Source organism: Danio rerio, chromosome 13, assembly GCF_049306965.1.
Source record: "Danio rerio strain Tuebingen ecotype United States chromosome 13, GRCz12tu, whole genome shotgun sequence".
NCBI lineage: Eukaryota > Metazoa > Chordata > Actinopteri > Cypriniformes > Danionidae > Danio > Danio rerio.
In genome coordinates this window covers 36,358,608-36,372,121 of record NC_133188.1, presented here as the reverse complement: position 1 = coordinate 36,372,121, position 13,514 = coordinate 36,358,608, and positions in this window count along the sequence as shown.

Sequence of the window (13,514 nt, the reverse complement as noted above, 5' to 3'; positions counted from 1 at the left end):
ACTGTATTATAAACAAATCATATAAACATTTTCATATTAGTCAATAACATTATTGAAATAAAAAAAACTGAAAAAATATACATTTAAAAACATTTACACAAGTAAATTAATAGACTCAATGATGGGCTAAAATCTACGGATTTCTGTGTGGGACTATTTACTTAATATAATTCTTATTACTCATATTTTTTCATTTGTTTGTTCATTTACAGTGTTTTGTGAGATGGCCTGATGCAAATCTTTATAGTATTATTATCCTAAACTCCTAAACCTATCCTAGTGACTGAAGTCTTTTCTCTTTCTTAATTCACTCTCTGTAGCACACGAGGCATATCTACAGATCTCCCTAGAATCTACAGCAGTGATTAAAGCTCCAAGTCTTGCTCTGAAATTGATTAACCTCAATCTTGTGCCCAGAGAAAACACACATTACACCATAAATGTGCCTGGACAACGAGAACATAAATAAGAATGGATCAATACCCGCACAGTAAACACACTTAAAACATAAACTTCCAGCATCCAAGTAGTTAATCGTAGAGGATTCTTGTGTAGTTTGTGAAATAATAATATCAATTCTCTCCAGTTGCACCTAGAATAACAACAATGCAGACTCAGCCCAGAAAAACCCTGAGGGAAAACGACCTTCCAGGGAGTCTTTTACAGCATCCCAGTGGGCCGCACGCCTACAGTACTGAGTTCAAGGTCAGAATAATTTAAGAGGAGATGACAAGTGTGAAGCAGCCCCCAAAGTGATCATTAAGAGAAAGGAAACCCAGTCTTTTTCAGGCCAGAGGAGATAACAGAGGTGAAAGAGGAGTTCTGCGTCTCTAGAGGGTGGGATACTGTCACACACTGAGCTTAAAGCATTTGTTTATCCTTAATAAATACACATCAGACTTCAGCTTCACACAGCCAGACTGTAAGATCACAGTTTCTGGCAAGACTTAATGTGACAAATTAGCATATAAAGCAGGAAATTAAGAAATTACTGCATGTGCATAACTGCATCATTGTCTGCTTTTCATGTTTTATCTCTGATGGAATGAAGATGTCCTAGAATGACCACTTTTTATTGAAAAATAACAGTGTCACACAGAGGCGTTTTTCGGGTGTGTGTGAAACAAGAAAAAAATAAATGATGGCTCAGCCGACGTAGCACTATGATGCAAGGTGCGTTTATTTACAGTGCAAAAGTTTCCAATCAAAAAAATCCCAAAAATAAAGTAGACAAAAAAATTATATATATATATATATATATATATATATATATATATATATATATATATATATATATATATATATATATATATATATATATATACAAACAAAAAATAAACAAACAACAAAACAAACAAATAAAGACAATAAAGTAACAAAATAATTATATACAAAATATTTGCTATCCAGAATTATCAAACCAACCATTCGCCACTACTAACTAATTAACTACATGCATGTACAATAATGCATAATCAGCCGATTCGACTTTTATCATTCGATTGAATGGGCATAATCAGTGGTTATCAGCTGATAGATATGGGCCAATAGGGGCCTTCTGCACCTACTAGTACTGGCTCAGAAGGTTGTTATCATCCATCCACATGGTTAATCAGCTGTCACATATGGCTGGGGCCGAGAATTATTTATATTATTATTTATCAAATTTCCCATTAGTTGTATTTTATTAACATCTAGCCCTAACCCAACTCTAAACCCAACTGTCACAGTAATGTAAAAACAGATCTGGATCTGGAGTTCTCTCTATTAGTATAGGTGATCAACCATATGGATAGATGATAACAGCCTTCTGAGCCTTCTGAGAAGTCCTTTTCTGACCCATATCTCTCAGCTGATAACCACTAATAATGCCCACTCAATCTGTTGATTACATTTGAAGCAGGAGGCATAATCAAAAACTATTGATGGACAATATATCAACGGTTAGTATTGGCTGATAAATGCTGTCATCATGTTAAAGGTTTCACTAAATTAAAATCACACTGTCTTCATTATAGGAGTTTTTCACAGTGAAAAAATGAATACCTTAGAATTGCAATTTGTAAATAAATGATTTTAGGAAAAGAAAGTTATGCTTGCCCCAAAAATGTAAATTACCCTATAATTTGCTCACTCACAAGCCATCCTCATTATATTCAAACTAAATCAGTTTCATTTTTATTTTTTGTAATCAGGTTCAGGAATATTTTATAAAAAAACAACTATATTTTGGTTTTCAGCTTCCAATTTATTTATCCTTAAGTTGTTCCAAACCTACTTGACTTTGTTTCTTTTGTGGAACAAAAACTGATTACCTACAGTTTTTTTATAATGAAAAATCACAATTACAATTGACCCTTTTCACAAGACTGTCATGAGGCGTTTAACTGTCATCATAATCTTAAATCCTTGAAAGTTTTTAATATTTTGATTTTTAAAAAATGTATGAGCATTTATATCATCTTTGTGTCAAATTACAAAAAACAAATTACCGCGAGGTGTTTCTAATGCAGCGTCTATGGGACAGAGAGTAAATTTGAGGTTATTCTCTACTCTGGCTGTTGTTATCATTCTTACACATTTTTTTTTCCTTTTTCTGAAAGTCTTGATAACACCATCGTTAAGTTTTTCTTTTATTATTTGAGCAAATATTTGTTGTACTTTCCAATTCACCCAGCAATGACGCCTTCCGCTACTGAGAGACCCGTAAATGTGTAAAGGGTCTATTATAATTCACTTCACTTCAATCCACACACAACACATGCCAGTTTTTTTTCCTGTTTTCCCATGCAAGTGTATAGTCAAGAGCCAGTGGTATTCATTTGTTGTCCCATTATATGTGTTTTTATTGATTTTGTATTTGACCACTGCTCATATTTTTTAACTCTCAAAAAATATCAGTATTGACAGCATCACTAAATCACATAACATTCACCAGAGTTATACTGAATAACTACTTTATACTACAGTTAGTAACTACAATTGTGAAATTACCAAAAACAACCAAAAGAAGGGTGGCGCTGTGGCGCAGTGCTGTCGTCTCACAGCAATAAGATCGCTGGTTCAAGCCTCCGCTGGGTTAGTTGGCATTTCTGTTTGGAGTTTGCATGTTCTCCTTGTGTTTGCGTGGGTTTCCTCATGTGAAAGGGAGTGTGTTTCCCAGTGATGGGTTGCAGCTGGAAGGGCATACGCTACATAAAACATATGCTGGATAAGGTTCATTCCGCTGTGTTGAACCCAGATTAACAAAGGGACTAAGCCAAAAAGGAATGAATGAGTGAATGAATGAACCAAAAAAAGAAAACATTTGCTGATGTTTTCCTGCCAATCTCGGTCTGAACCGCGCCTGTGAACATAACATGCCAATGATGTTATCTTTTCTGTGCAAACAGGGTGCACAGAGGTATGGAATTACTTATTTATTTATTAATTACCAGTGGTGGAAAGAGTACTGAAAAATCACACTCAAGTAAAAGTACCATTACTTGCCTAAAAATGTAGTGCAAGTAGAGAAAAAAGTATCTGTTGCAAATATTACTCAAAGTATAACTAAAAATAGCACTTTCAAAAGTACTTAAGAGTAGTGAGTATTACGCTGTAAAAAGCTGATGAGTTTACATGTAATTTGTGGATGTATGTAAATGTATCATTCTGTTGTGCATTTAGTTATTGCTCAGCCGGCACACAACATCATAAGACATTAATATGAGGTTAGATTAAGGTTGTGACATCAGGAGACCAAAATTCAATGTCTAGCCATCACCTATAAGGAAAATGTTCATCATTTGACAAAATAACAATGTCAAATGACATTAATATTTAGTTGATTTTAGGTATTAGAAAGTGACCAAAACCCCACGTCAAGTCAACATCTTAAACTAATGTCATATTGATGTCAAATACTGACATTCATTTGTCAGGTATGGCAGCCAAAATCCAATCTGAGAGACGTCATAGTGGTAACATCCACACACCGTTAAGCTGTAACATCATTAGACGTTGATATTTGGTTGATTTTAGGTTGGATGTTGGACATTGACGTCGACCTGATATTGAGTTCTGACGTCAACCAGATTTTAATTTACAAATAAAATGCAACGTCCCCACGACATTGGGGTACAATGTCAGTCCGACGTCATGTTGACGTCTTGTGCCTGCTATAAGGCCATTTTGGTCATTATACAGTAAACATCCGACATCTTGTTATCAGTGACATACATCTAAACAGGCTCTGGGTCAATGCATGTAAAGATTTTGGATATCTTCTTGGACACCTTTAATGCTTCCAAACAGTTTGCTGCAATTATAAAGCACATGTCTTGAGGCAGTGATTATGAGTGAAATTATCTTTTATTTGCAATTGGATTGGACAGGAATCACTGGACTGATTTTTCTAATACCCATAGACAAGAAAAAATAAAGTAGTGAGTGCAGGTTGAAGAAAAGTAATGGAGAAAAAGTACCGGTACAACACTAATAATGTACTCAAGAGAAAGTAAAAGTACACATTTTTAAAACTACTTACTAAATTACAATTCCTGAGGAAAAACTACTTAACTACAGTAGTTTGAGTAATATATATATATATATATATATATATATATATATATATATATATATATATATATATATATATATATATATATATATAATATATATATAATAAATAATATATATATCCTCGGCTCAGTTGGCGTTTCTGTGTGGAGTTTGCATGTTTTCCCTGTGTTCGTGTGAGTTTCCTCCGGGTACTCCGATTTCCCCCACAGTCCAAAGACATACGGAACAGGTGAATTGGGTAGGCTAAATTGTCCATAGTGTGTGTATGTGTGGATGTTTCCCAGAGATGGGTTGCGGCTGGAAGGGCATCCGCTGCGTAAAAACTTGCTGGATAAGTTGGCGGTTCATTCCGCTGTGGCGACCCCAGAATAATAAAGAGACTATGAATGAATGAATATATATATATATTATATATATTTAGACCACTTCATTTAATGATTGCTATCAGGATGTGCAGAGACTTTCAACCAGCATAAAACAATTATTTCTGAAGACAATCACCTATTCCACCTTTAAGTTTTACTCCCAGATAGCATACAATTGTGGGCCACTTCTGGCAGTTATGCGGCACTGGTGGTCTTTCTTCGGCCCAGACAAAATAAAAGTGATCCTAAAGTGGGCCACTTGTACAATGGCAAAAGGGGACCAAAGATTCCAATTCATATATGGGCCATTTAAGCCAAAGATTTGGCACTTATGGCAAAATGTAATCTGAATGTGAGCCTAATGTGGCTCATGTGGAAAAAAGTAAATTTGGCTTAAATGATGATGGACAAATGTGGGCCACAGTTTGCAAAAGTGTGGCGTAGACATTTAAGGGTAATCTAGGTCTAAACCCAAAGTGGCTCACATGTGTAGGTGTAGCCCAGTTATCCTAAAACAAATGTGGGCCACTTTTAACAAATATTCGGCACAATAAGCTCTGGCTAATGTAGCTTTGAGCCTAAAGTGGCTCAGAGAAGATATTGCAAATACAGTTCAGTTATCTTAAAACATATGTAGACCATGTTTGGCGAATATTCGGCACAGTAAGCTCTAGCTAATGTGGTTGTGAGCCTAAAGTGGCTCAGAGAAGATATAGCAAATGTGGCCCAGTTACCTTAAAACATGTGGATCACTTTTGGCAAATATTCAGCACAGTAAGCTTTGGCTAATGTGGTTGTTAGCCTAAAGTGCCCAGAGACGATATAGCAAATGTGCTCCAGTTATCTTAAAATATATGTGGATCACTTTTGGCAAATATTCGGCACATTAAGCCCTGTCTAATGTGGCTGTGAACCTATAGTGGCCCAAATAAGATATGGCAAATATGGGTAAGTATCTCTGCCCAAAGATGGTGTGAGCTAAAAGCAGCTTCAGTAAAATGTGGCAAGTATAGAACTGTTATCCTAAAACAGGATGGGTCACTTTCGATAAAGATAAAGTACAGTGATAATTTCATAATTATAGGGGTCAAACCGTAGCTCTTTGATGCAAATATGGGTAGTATAGCTAATTTGTGGCCCAGATCTGGCAAACAGGAACGGACCACCCAAGAACCAAGATTCCATTCAGTATGTGGTCTGGATGTAAGTGTCTGAGGTGGGCCAGATCTAGGCCAGAATAAAAGCAAACTGTGGCCCACAATAGGGTCAGTACTGGTTCATTTGGTTGAATTCTGGCTAATATGTGGTATTGCTTTGACGTATTTGTGATCCAGATCTGACAAACAGGAATGGACCACCCTAAAGCAATATTCCCTTCAGTATGTGGTCTAGATATAAGTATCTGGTGTGGGCCAGAAAAAAAGCCAACTGTGGCCCAGAATAGGGTCAGTTCTGTTTCATTTGGTTGAATTCTGCCTGATATGTGGTGTTGCTATGGCTTAATTGTGGCCCAGATCTGGCAAACAGGAGCGGTTCCGCCAAAGTGTCATCATTCCATGCGGTATGTGGGCTGGATTTGAGCTAAATGAATTTTGCTAGCTGGGCTGTATGCCAAAAAACCCCCAACTTTTTTTTGTTCTGTAAAGTTTGCATGGGCTTGAATCTATTGATTGCAGTAGTCTGACTTTCCCTCTTTGGATAATGTTTTTCCATTAGTGATAGTCAGAGATCTTTGGAAGTCATGATACTACATGAGCTCCTCGTTTGCAGCCACGCTCTGAATGAAGCTTGTGAAGGAACCACTGAATCACATGAGTAACAGCCTTAAAAACTCAAAACCCAATTACATATTCGCATGCATCTCTCATGATTCACAGACTGAGAGCAGAAAGCACAGGCGACTTTCCCTTTCTCTTGCGGAGCTTAAAATAACAGCTCTTTATAAAATGCATGTGTGAGTCGGGCCGGGGGTCGTGTTGCCTGGACTACGCCATTTGAGGAGCCGCCACACGTCATTTTAGAGTGATTATACTGTTAGATGCTGTGGTGGTCGAGGAGAGCAGCGATGTTTCTATTGTTGTATGGATAAAGGGCTCCCCTGGTTTGCTGTTTACCTGGTTGCGGCAAAAGCTGGGTTAGTTATATAAGTGCATGTGAGCTAAAGAGAGCTGCTTATGAAAGAAACAGGGCCATTTACACATAAAAATAACTTACCCTTTAATATAAATTAGATTATATATATCTGTGGTGTTACATGACATCCTCCATTTTACTTTCTTTGCTATCTCTAAAGTGTTTATGCTTACTAAAAAACACTTTTGTTTTTTGCTCTCATTTCAAGATCTAAAATGTTTTCTTTTGTACACTAAAGACCTGTTTCTCCTAAATATAGTTCACAACTTTTGTCTAAATCTGTGTTAGTGAGTACTTCTTCTTTGCTAAGATAATCCATCCATCTCACAGATGTGGCATATTAATATGCCGATTAGACAGCATGATTATTGCACATGTGTGCCTTAGGCTGGCCATAATAACAGGCAACCATAAAACGTACAGTTTTATTAAACAACACAAAGCCACAGATGTTGAAAGCAGATGTTTTGAGCGTGCAGTTGGCAGGATGACTACTGGAATGTTCACCAGAGCTGCTGTTGCCCTTCAATTGAATGCTAATTTCTCTACCATAAGCCGTCTCCAAAGGAGTTTCAGAGAATTTGGCAGTATTCAATAACAAAAGCAGACCACATGTAACCACACCCGTCCAGGACCTCCACATCCAGCATTTTCATCTCCAAGGAAATCTGAGACCAGTCACTCAGGCTGTTGGAACACCAAAGTGTTTCTGCACAAACTGCCAGAAACCGTCCCAGAGAAGCTCATCTGCATGCTTGCCATCCTCATTGGGGTCTCCACCTGACTGCAGTTTGTCATTGTAACTGACTTTAGTGGGCAAATGATCGTATTTGATGGCATCTGGCACAGAGGTGTTCTCTTTAAAGATGAATCCTGGTTTTTCACTGTACAGGGTAGATGACAGTCAGCGTGCGGATGAGCTGTTTGCTGATGTCAACTTTGTGAATCAAGTTGCTCATGATTGCGGTGGGATTATGGTGTGGCCAGTTGAATGTTATGGATAATGAACTGCTGTTAGTAAATGAATAGAGAGAACGCGACAAGCCCATTTTTGTGCCATTCATTTACAACATCACCTCATGTTACAGCATGATAATGCAAAATCATGTGTTACAAGGATCTATAGTATACACTATTCCTGGAAGCTGAAAACATCTCAGTTCTGGTGTGGTCAGCACACTTACCAGACATGTCACCCATTGAGCATGTTTGGTATGCTTTGGATCGGCAATATACAACAGCTTGTTCCAGTTTCTGCCAATAGTATTCCAGTATTCCAACATTCCATTTAATTTTTTTACTATTATTTTTTGTAACCTTTAACTGATTAATATACAATAGATCATTTTTGCTTCTCTGTCACTATATATACTCTCTCTCAAAAGTTTTGTCGCCTATCCCAGTTTTAGGAACAACAAAAAATAACTTGACTTCTAGTTGATCATTTGGTATCAGAAGTGGCTTGTATGAAAGGAAAAAGCCTCTAGATTATGTTTATGTTACCAAAATAAAATATGATCATGCCTTGATTTTTAGTTATTTAATTAGGACAGTACGGTCTGACTTTGCTTAAATGAAAGTATTGTCACTTAACAGAAATAGTGCACAGTATAGAAAATAAAGTCATGGTGCAGTGGAAAAATAATTACTATTGTGTATGAATCTAATGAGCTCGGAGGACTGCATCCACACATCTCTGCAATGACTCAAATAACTTATTAATGAAGTCATCTGGAATGGCAAAGAAAGCGTTCTTGCAGGACTCCCAGAGTTCATCAAGATTGTTTGGATTCATCTTCAATGCCTCCTCATCTTACCCCAGACATGCTCAATAATGTTCATTTCTGGTGACAGGGTTGGCCAATCCTGGAGCACCTTGACCTTCTTTGTTTTCAGGAACTTTGATGTGGAAGCTGAAAAATGAGGAGTACTATCCTGCTGAAGAATTTGCCCTGTTCTGTGGTTTGTAATGTAATGGGAAGCACAAATGTCTTGATTCCTCAGACTGTTGATGTTGGAATCGACCTTCTGTCCCTTTTTCAAATTATCAACCAGAAGTCAAGTTATTATTTGTTGATCTTACAACTGGGATCGACGACAAGACTTTTGTGAGGTAGTGTATTGTATATCTAAAACATAACTCTGTATTTAAAGTCAGAAAACTAAGTACAAAAATCAAAGAAACCACTAAAATATTTCTCTACAAAATAAACGAGTTCTTACTTATGCAGCGTGTTTACAGCACTCAGTGAAGATGTTGTTCTTATTAAAATTTTATGTCTTGCCTAGACTAGAGGCATCCCAGGTCCTGTCAGACCCTTTAGAGTTTTTATTTTTCTTTTTTTTTTTTAGCTCTGATATACTCTTTCAAAGTATTCAAATTAAAATAAATGAGATGAAAAACTGTTGTAATTCACATGATCTAAGAGCAGCATACAAAGGCTTTCTTAGCATATGCAAAACAGTATAACACATAAAATTTCTTTTGAAATATTGAGGCTTTTGGTATGACATTAATAATACTGTAGAATAACCCAGTTTTTTTGTTCATGGCCTCATGTGCACGAACATTGTGAAATGAACCCAGTGTTGTCCAGAGTTTGCTTCACATTCATCTGTTCCTGTACAACAAATTCCCCAACCGTCATCAGCCAGTCCAAAACAGCATTTATATTTTACAGAATGAGCCATAATCAATGCATGTATGCGCTGTCGAAGAGAATCTGTGATGAATGAGATCAGTTTATCAAACAATGTTCTGGCAGAAAGAGGTTTGCGGTGATGCTGAAAGGCTCAGGCTGCTCTTACCACCTAATAACTCTGTAAAACTGCAAAACCCACATCACTCTTGTAGTTTAAATAAGGTTTGAATAAGAATTCTGCAAATATATGCGGTGAGTTCTTAAAAAAAGGGTTTTCTATATGCTATAAAAAAGGGTTTCTAATCAATCAATCAATCAATCAATCATGTTAAAATGTAAGTAATGATAATAACACTATATTACAATGACATACATTTTCTAAACCTTTCATGATTACTACCTTTTTTCTTTTTCTAGCAGGATGTTTGTCATGTGCGGAGATGAATCTCGGACAACTAAAGTAAGGATCAAAGTACAATATAATAAGAGTATTCATGTAAGCAGGCAATGGTGAAAACGAGCAAAACAGGTACATACAGGGCATCCAAATTAAAGGGCAGCTGTCAGACATATAACAAAATAACAACTAAGATCAGGGAAATGGCAGGTGAAGACAAATAGCAAATAAAACTAACAATGACTGCAAACAAAGACTCAGTCCTGAACTGGTGTATGTGTGGTGTATAAGTAGTCAGTCCAGATGATCAGTGATGTTGGGATTTAGGTATGTGTGAGTCATCGGTGGTGAACAGCAACCGATGCAAAGCAACCGATGCAAACAGCAAAGTGTGAAATGGCATGATGGGAATTGTCGTGCATAGTGTGATGTGTAGTTCACCAGCAATCTGCAATTAGCGAATCGCTGGTGATCATGCCAGTGTTATTGTACATTTACAGTGCATTCAGAAGATATGCATAGCCCTTCACTTTTTCCACATTTTTTAATGTTATAGCCTTATTCCAAAATGGATTAAATTAATTTATTTCCTCAACATTCTACACACAATAGCCCATAATGACAATGTGAAAAAAGATTTTTTTAAATTGTTGCAAATTTATTAAAAAATAAAAAACCTTAAAAAAATCACATCTACATAAGTATTCACATCAGTTGCGTTGAAGCTCTAAATTGAGCTCAAGTACATTCTGTTTCCACTGATCATTCTTGAGATGTTTCAGCAACTTAATTGGAGTTCACCTGTGGTCAATTCAGTTGATTGAACATGATTTGAAAAGATCTGTCTATATCCCAGGGTTGACAGTGCATGTCAAAGCACAAACCAAGAATGAAGACAAGGATAGGGAAGGTTACAGAAAAATGTATGCTGCTCTGAAAGTTCCATTGAGCACAGTGGCCTCCATCATCCGTAAGTGGAAGATGTTTGGAACCACTAGAACTCTTCCTAGAGCTGGCCGGCCATCTAAGCTGAGTAATCGGGGGAGAAGGGCCTCAGTGAGGGAGGTGATCAATAACTCGATGGTCAAGCCATCTGAGCTAGAGCATTCTTCTGTGGAGGAGGGAGAACCTTACAGAAGGATAAGCATCTGTGCATCAATCCAACAATCAGGCCTGTATGGTAGAGTGGCCAGACGAAAGCCACTCCCCGCAAGGAATTTGCTAAAAGGTATCTGAAGGACTCTCTGAGTGAATGCCATGCATTACGTTTGGAGAAAACCAGGCACCGCTCATCACCAGGCTAATACCATCCTTACAGTGAAGTATGGTGGTGGCAGCATCATGCTGTGGGGATGTTTTTCAGCAGCAGGATCTGGAAGACTAGTCAGGATAGAGGGAAAGATGAATGCAGCAATGTACAGAGACATCCTGAATAAAGACCTGCTTCAGAGTGCTCTTGATCTCAGACTTGGGCGACGATTCATCTACCAGCAGGACAATGACCCAAAACACACTGCCAAAATATCAATAGAGTGGCTTCACAACAACTGTGTGAATGTTCTTGAGTGGCCCAGCCAGAGCCCAGACCTAAATCCAATTGAAGAGAGAGAGATCTGAAAATGGCTTTACACCATTGCTTCCCATCAAACCTGATAGATCTTGAGATGTACTGCAAAGAGGAATGGGCAAAAATTCCCAAAGACAGGTGTGCCAAGCTTGTGGCATCCTATTCATAAAGACTTGAGCCTATTATTGCTGCCAAAGGTGCATCAACAAAGTATTGGGCAGAGGCTGTGAATACTGATGTACATGTGATTTTTGAGGGTTTTTTTCTAATAAATTTGCAACAATATCAAAAAAATATTTTTTTTCACATTGTCATTATGGGGTATTGTGTGTAGAATTTTGGGGAATAAATTAATTTAATCCATTTTGGAATAGGGCTGTGACATAAAAAATGTGAGAAAAATAAGCGCTATGAATACTTTCTGGATGTACTATCTATCAGTACTGGGGAACATCCATACACTCTCAGTCTCACATACGCACTCATACACTACGGTCAATTTAGTTTATTCAATTTACCTATAGTGCATGTCTTTGGATGGTGGGGAAACCAGAGCACCTGATAAAAACCCACACCAACACGTGGAGAACATGCAAACTCCACACAGACATACCAATCTATGTAAAAAATAACAGTCTTTATATTTTATTGAGGGGGTTCCTCACAAAGGGATAAATTGATTGTCATAGGCATAAAAAGAGCTACAAGCAAATCAAACAAAAATAGCTGCCTTAAAATGCTTACAGATAGACTTGAAGTTTGCATGGCACATCAAAATGTTTCAATACACGATATTTTTGTCCCATTAGCAGACACAACGATATTTTTGTCTTGTTGTCTCTCTGACGAGGAGTTTATAGTAACCATGTCTTCTCCCTAAGGAATCAGATCCTCTTGTCTATGCCTCAAACACCCCTTATACTTCAGTGAGAAACTCTAGTCGGAATTACATAATCTTTCATGTTGTTTTTGACCCACATAAACAAGCCCCCAAAACATCCTTCAAGCCTATTCTACGCTCTACAAATTCTCTAAACAGCATCAAAAGAGAGCGTTCACTCACTCCTCAGAATAACATTTGTCTTTGTAGGATTATTGTGCAGCCGTCCATCCCTCCTGTATCAGAGCATTGTTTCTCTCTCTTGCGGGTTAATCTCTGTGTCTTGGGAAAGACTCTCTGTGTCTTGGAAAGGCAGGAGGCGAGCGGGGTCTGCTGTGGAGGTGATAACTCTAAAAGGATTAACTTCACAGAGATTCTGAGGAGGGAATAAAACCGGCAGAGTTTAGAGGAAGTCAAGGACAGTCTGCCTACTAACCGGGCTGCTCCAATACATACAAACACTGTGTTATCAGAGTTAATTATATCTTTCTGTGTGCCAGAGTCTCTTTTACATGGAAAAACCCCATTTAACTGCAGTCGAGTTTGTGGTTATTTTCACTGGTGTGTACAACAGTGGAGATCAAATGGATGAGATTAGATATTTTTTTCTTATCTATCTATCTATCTATCTATCTATCTATCTATCTATCTATCTATCTATCTATCTATCTATCTATCTATCTATCATCTATCTATCTATCTATCTATCTATCTATCTATCTATCTATCTATCTATCTATCTATCTATCTATCTATCTATCTGTCTGTTTGTCTATCTACAGAGGGGCAAAAAACTATTTAGTCAGCCACCAATTGTGCAAGTTCTTCCCCTTAAAAAGTCCTGTAATATTCGTCAAAGGTATACCACGACTATGAGAGACAAAATGAGAAAAAAATCCAGAAAATCACATTGTAGGATTTTTAATGAATTAATTGGTAAATTCCTCTGTAAAATAAGTATTTGGTCACC